This window comes from Hemiscyllium ocellatum, chromosome 20 (assembly GCF_020745735.1).
Source record: "Hemiscyllium ocellatum isolate sHemOce1 chromosome 20, sHemOce1.pat.X.cur, whole genome shotgun sequence".
NCBI lineage: Eukaryota > Metazoa > Chordata > Chondrichthyes > Orectolobiformes > Hemiscylliidae > Hemiscyllium > Hemiscyllium ocellatum.
This window is the reverse complement of record NC_083420.1, coordinates 45,905,793-45,911,550: the sequence shown is the minus strand read 5'-3', so window position 1 is coordinate 45,911,550 and position 5,758 is coordinate 45,905,793. Positions and strand designations below refer to the sequence as shown.

At 43.1% G+C, this 5,758-nt stretch overlaps 1 non-coding gene across 1 annotated transcript; it reads left to right on the top strand.

Moving 5' to 3' along the window:
- The first annotated feature begins 1,791 nt into the window (after positions 1–1,791).
- On the top strand, positions 1,792–1,864 carry trnat-ugu (transfer RNA threonine (anticodon UGU)). The gene has a single exon. It is a non-coding gene; the product is annotated as a tRNA-Thr (tRNA).
- Positions 1,865–5,758: the final 3,894 nt, after the last annotated feature.

Here is a 5,758-nt window from a genome sequence, read left to right as displayed (position 1 = left end):
TGTAGGAAGAACGGGTCTTATGTATTGTTATTACTCAGTTGCTTAGTTGTGTCTGAATGTTCCATTTGTCAGGTGGTGCTGATCTACTTTATTCGGATATTAACAACTCTAAAACTGTCATACTATACAATGATCAACAGGTGGAGCTTGACCTTTGAGACAGCTGAGGACGCTCCATATTGTTTCAATTTTGCTTTAAGTCACATCCATTTCTGTCAGTGTCTCTCATAACTAGCCTAAAGTCAGATTCTTTTCGATTAATGGGAATGATTTTGCTTGTTTATTTAGTTAGTGAGTTATTGCAAAGCTCGTATTGGGTAATACAGAGGAACCTCAATTATCCGAACGAGATGGGTGGGCATTATTTGGTTAATTGATTCAATGCCTCTCCTCTGGGACTCAGAGTTTTCATGAAGTTTCCTTTTACCTCGCTCTGCCTGCCTTGTTCCCTCTCTCTGTCTCAGGGTTTGTTTCTGAGCAGACACACACTTGTGTTAAGGGACCTGCAGCATTGATGAAGCCTCCCCCTCTCCCCAGCCCAGTTCAATGGAATTGACCCAGAGAGAGCGCTTGCTAAGTCCGTTCCCCATTCAGGAGACTAGGCAGCAGCACACCCCGCGCGGGTTCTCGCCCCCCCATCCGCCCTTGCACCCCTGTCCAGACATCTCAGAGTATAGTTGGATTGGAGAAGATGAATATAAATAAACTGTAGGCAAGGCTATGGAAAGAGTTGCAAACAAAGATGAGAATTTTAAAGCTGAAGGCAGAATGTGGGAGGCTGATCAAGAGTTTGTTGGAATAATCAAATGTACAGTGAACAAAGGCATTGATGAACTAAGAGGGAATGGAGTCAGGTGATGTTATGGAATGGAAGTAGACAGTCGTATGGGGATATGTGATAGGAACCTTATCTCAAAGTTGGATTTGCGACACTGGCGTTAAACAATCTGTTTCAGTCTCCAAGAGTTGCTAGAGGAAGGGTTGCAGCCTGTTTGTAGTGTGGATCATAGACTAAAGCTTCAGTCTTCCTAACATTCAATGGGAGGAAATTTTAACTTATTACTTACTGGATGTTTGACAGTCGGTATGATCATTTAGCGACAGTTCACCTTCACTGAAGTCTTCTTCAGTAGAACTCCTCTACAACTTCACCTTCTTGCAATCTTACTCTTGTTTTACCCTTGTCCCCAGCTCTGACTGAGGTTGACTCAGGCTTGATGCCTCACCAGACGCACACCTTTCCTTGGGTCTACCATAAGATTTATGTGGGGTGAGTAAGCAGCAATGTAAGGTTTGAGTTGGTAGGAAGGTCAGCAAATTGAATATTTAGACTATAACAGTTTGAAAATCAGAAGAGATTTAATGATGTTGGGGAAGTCAGCGATAAAAAGGAGAATTAGGTATTAAATATACCAACATTGATAATGGATTCAAATCCACCACGGGCCATAGTCCCAGTAATGCATCTCCCAATGCGTTCTATGTAATAATGGCCAGCAGTATTTTCTCTGTTGTGATTGGGGGCTGCAGCAGTACCTGCTGGGTCAGTTAGTTCTTGGGTGTCTCCACTTGTGTGCTTAATTGTCATGCAAGAGAGGGTATTGTGTCAAGGAATGTTAAACAACCTCTCAGCTGATATGATCACAGCAATAGAGGTTGGTAGTGTGGTTGAGTGGTCTAAGGTGCTGGATTCACATTCCAGCCTTAGTCAAGGTGTGGGTTTGAATCCTCCTACTGCCAGTGATCCAATTGTTCTGGCCACCCATCCCTTTGCTACTTCACATTTTGCCAGGCCCCATAGCTCAGTGGTTAGAGCACTGGTCTTGTAAACCAGAGGTCGTGAGTTCAAACCTCACTGGGGCCTCTTCGCATTTAGCACAGTTGCCAGCCCCCACTCAGTTTCAGCACTTAGTCATTGTCGTGATTTGCGTGTGAGACTGAAGTGTACGTGAAAATCACACAACACCAGTTTATAGGCTTTTTGCAGCTGGTAGTGTGGCCAAGTGGTCTAAGGTGCTGGATTAAGGCTCCAGTCTCAAAGAAGGCATGGGTTCATATCCAACTGCTGCCATTTGAATGGGTGGCTCAGTGGTTAGCATGCTGCCTTACAGTACTAGGGTCCCAGGTTTGATTCCAGACTCAGGCAACTGTCTGTGTGGAGTTTGCACATTCTCCTTGTGTTTGCGTGGGTTTCTTCTGGGTGCTCTGGTTTCCTCCCACAGTCGGCCATGCTAAATTGCGCATAGGGTTAGGTACATTAGTCAGAGGGAAATGGGTCTGGGTGGGTTACTCTTTGAAGGGTCGGTGTGGACTGGTTGGGCTGAAGGGCCTGTTTCCACAGGGTATTTAATCTAGTTGAATATGGCAGTGTGTGCAACCTGAGAGATGTGCTCTAGAGTCTTTCAGCAGTATGAAACATGGGAGGATAAGGCTAAGCATATGAGTGTTCGGTATAAGGATTGATTGATGGGGGCTGTCTGTAGATGAGTGATGGGAATGTAATAAATTAAACAAAGGCTGAGGTATGTAGATGGGATATGTATTGATCTTGACCATCCCTGGGAGATCATTGAATGACTTGCAAAACTGCATCCAGACCTTTGAGGCTTGACTGCCAGCACTGGCCTCCATGGCTGCCTACTCCCATTGCCAATTAACCACTGTCTGGAAAACCTCCCAGCCCACTGTGTATACAGGACATGCTCCTCAACTCCACCTCCTCCATAACATCTCAAGTATAGCATCTGACAGCATTGGAACTCAGTCTTCGCTCTTTCCCAGGCCCTTCTGCTGTACCCACAGTGGATGTAGGCTTTATATAAAGCAGTCATGCAGGCTTCAAGTGGTACTTGCCACCTCTAATATTTGCCTCTTGCTGCAAAACGGTATCTCTGTTAAAATCACTGGATACAGGTTAATGGTGTATTGTGATCCCTATAGCCATTGGTTGGGGTAGGAGGGAGGGTACTATCCAATTTAAATCTCTCTTTGTTTCTTTCATCCTGATGAGGTGGAATACTTTATTTATTCTGTATACATCAAAAATGTAATGTTATATAAATTAATTCCAAGTAGCTAACAAGCTGCCATTCTATATTAAAAGAAAGAAACAGGTTGATTCTTCCAGTATACAACAAATGTTCCCTCTCTCTCTGACGTGAAGATGCACAATGGAAATCAGTCATTTTGAAGCATGGAAACTTTGTCTCAATAAAATGGATGCCATTGTGTTACAACAAGGGTGCGTTTCAAAATGCATGAGGAGTGTGCAAGTAATGTTGGTGTTGGTGTAGTCAACATGCCATTGTGAATGGCTACATCCTACCCAATTTACACAAACACTGTAGTGTTATAACCAGAGCTATGATAGAGTTACTGCTAAATGGAAAGCAGATTTCAAGTAAGAGATTTGTTGAAATTTTAAAACAACCCATTAACGCTGCTGTTAAAAGTTATTGCTTTGGAGCACTGTTGTGAGCAGACAGGAATTGGCTCCTTTTAAATGAGGCTTTTCATTCCAGAACAACACATATTGAGAACACCAATTCACCATATGTTGTGCCACACAGTGTTTGACTTGGATAGAAAGCAGGGCAATTCCCAATTGATGTTTATATTTGGTCCAAGCACCCCTTGCCTTGCTTATGCATTTATTGGCCACAGTCCAGCATTTTGCTTCAATTGCAAAACTCTAATCCTTATTTTCAAATTCCTTCAGAGCCTTGCTCTCATTCTCTCACTTGTTCCAGTCTAACACTTGTCTAAAATCTCAGTCCTCCTCCAATTTTGGCCTCTTGCATGTTTCTAATTTCCTTTACTATACAATTGTGTCTGTGTGTTCAGTTACCATGACTTGTGATTCCCACTCTAAACTTTTCTACCTTTCTATGCTTTCTCTTTTATGATAGTCCTCAGAGCTCACTTCTGTGACCAAGCTTTTAGTCACCCTTGTGAACAACCTGATATAAATGCAAGTGAAAGCTGGAATACTCAGCTGGTCAGACAGGATCTATGGAGAGGGTAACAGTTAACATTTCAGATCGATAATCTGTTGTCAGAAATTTGAAATGGAAATGCAAGTTGTTGTGATTGCTGTACGTAAAGCATGTTTTCTTTTCTTGTAGCCTCATTACCTTTACTCCCACCTTCAAAGCCCAAACATTCCTCTGGTCTGTTTACACCAAATCGTTTGGCAATCTTCCCAATTTCCTCCAGCACCCATTTGTCTCCATTGGAATGTCGAGACTAAGTTAAGAAGATCATACCAGTCGGTGTAATAGTGAGTGGCTGCTATCTTTGGCCTTAGTCTTTCACACTGGAAACCTCTTGTCTCTGCTGCTTTCTTCTCTAGTGTTTTTATATTGCCAGGGGTTTAAATATTGACAATGCCATTCAAGCTGCTTAGTTCTTTGAAGGAATAGGAGTCTGAGCAATTTCCAAACCAATGAAACTTATGTCATTTTGGTTTAGTGTAGCATAGCTCACAGGGGAGAGGTGATGGCCTGGTGTATTATTGCTATCCAGAGATCCAGGTAATGTTCTGGAGACCTGGGTTTGAATCCCATCATGGCAGCTGGAGGCATTTGAATTCAATAGAAATCTGGAATTAAGATGACCATGAAATCGCTGTCAATCGTCAGGAAAAACCATTGTGTACACTAATATCCATTAGGGAAGGATACTGTTACCCTTACATAGTCAAGCTTACTTATGACTCCAGATCCACAGCAATGTAGTTGACTTTTATCTGCCCTCTGGACAATTGAAAATGGGCGATAAAGGTTGGCCTAGCCCATGATACATGATAGATTGGTTAGCAAGGTTAGATCACTTGGAATCCGGGGGAGCTAGCCAATTGGATACAAAATTGGCTTGAAGGTAGGAGACAGAGAGTAGTGGTAGAGGGTTGTTTCTCAGACTGGAGGACTGTGACCAACTGTGTGCCGCAAGGGTCAGTGCTGGGTCCACTTCTTTATATAAATGATTTGTGTGTGCATATAGGAGGTGTGGTTAGTAAGTTTGCAGATGACACCAAAATTGAAGGACAGTGATGAAGTTTGTCTCAGAGTACAACAGGACCTTAATCAGATGGGCCAATGGGCTGAGGAGTGGCAGATGAGATGAGTTTAGGTAAATGAGGTATTGCATTTGGGTAAGGCAACCAGGGTAGGACTTCTACAGTTAATGATAGGGCCCTGGGGAGTGTTGCCAAGCAAAGAGGTGTAGGGGTGTAGGTGCATAGTTTCTTGAAAGTGAGATGCAGGTAGACAGGGTGGTGAAGATGATGTTTGGCTTGCTTGCCTTCATTAGTTAGTGCATTGAGCATAGGAGTTGGGATGCCAAGTTGCGGCTGTACAGGACATTGGTGAGGCCACATTTAGAATAGTGTTTAATTCTGATCTCTCTGTTATAGCAATGACGTTGTGAAACTTGTGAGGATTCAACAAAGATTTACAAGGATGTTGCTGGGATTGTAGGATTTGAGCTATAAGGAGACGTTGCATAGGCTGGAGCTTTTTACCAGGAATGTCAGAGGCTGAGGCCTGACCTTATGGAGGTTTATAAAAACATGAGGTGCATGGATAGGGTGAGCAGCCAAGGTCTTTTTCCCAGGGTAGGACAGTCTAAGCCTAGAGGGCATAGGTTTAAATTGAGAGGGGAAAGATTTAAAATGAATAACTTTTTCACAGAGGAGATGATGCAAGTATGGAACAAGCTGACAGAGCAGAGGTGGAGGTGGGTTCATTTAAAATGCATC